We start from the raw sequence: 323 nt of genomic DNA on the forward strand, positions 1-323 counted from the left end.
CCCCCCAGGGGGGATGGTCACACCGCAATCCCTTCTCCTCCATTCTCCTCTCGGGATCTTGGGCACACACGCACATGCACCCGGCGTGAGTTTTAAGCCACTGGGTCCGGAACACGAACCGCAGTTGACTACATGGGAGTCCAGCGACATAGCCATTACACTAACTGTTGGTTCCCCATGTATCACATTTTCAATAAAAAGGCACAATAATTCCTAACAGTTGTCACTCTTCAGAGAGCAATCTCTGGGAGTGTCCGACTGAGGACGTGCACAAAAATGGCACCAAGGTCTCAGTCTTCCCTTTATGTGCCACCTCCAATGAG

Source organism: Tupaia chinensis, unplaced genomic scaffold (genome assembly GCF_000334495.1).
Source record: "Tupaia chinensis unplaced genomic scaffold, TupChi_1.0 Scaffold000644_1, whole genome shotgun sequence".
Lineage (NCBI taxonomy): Eukaryota > Metazoa > Chordata > Mammalia > Scandentia > Tupaiidae > Tupaia > Tupaia belangeri.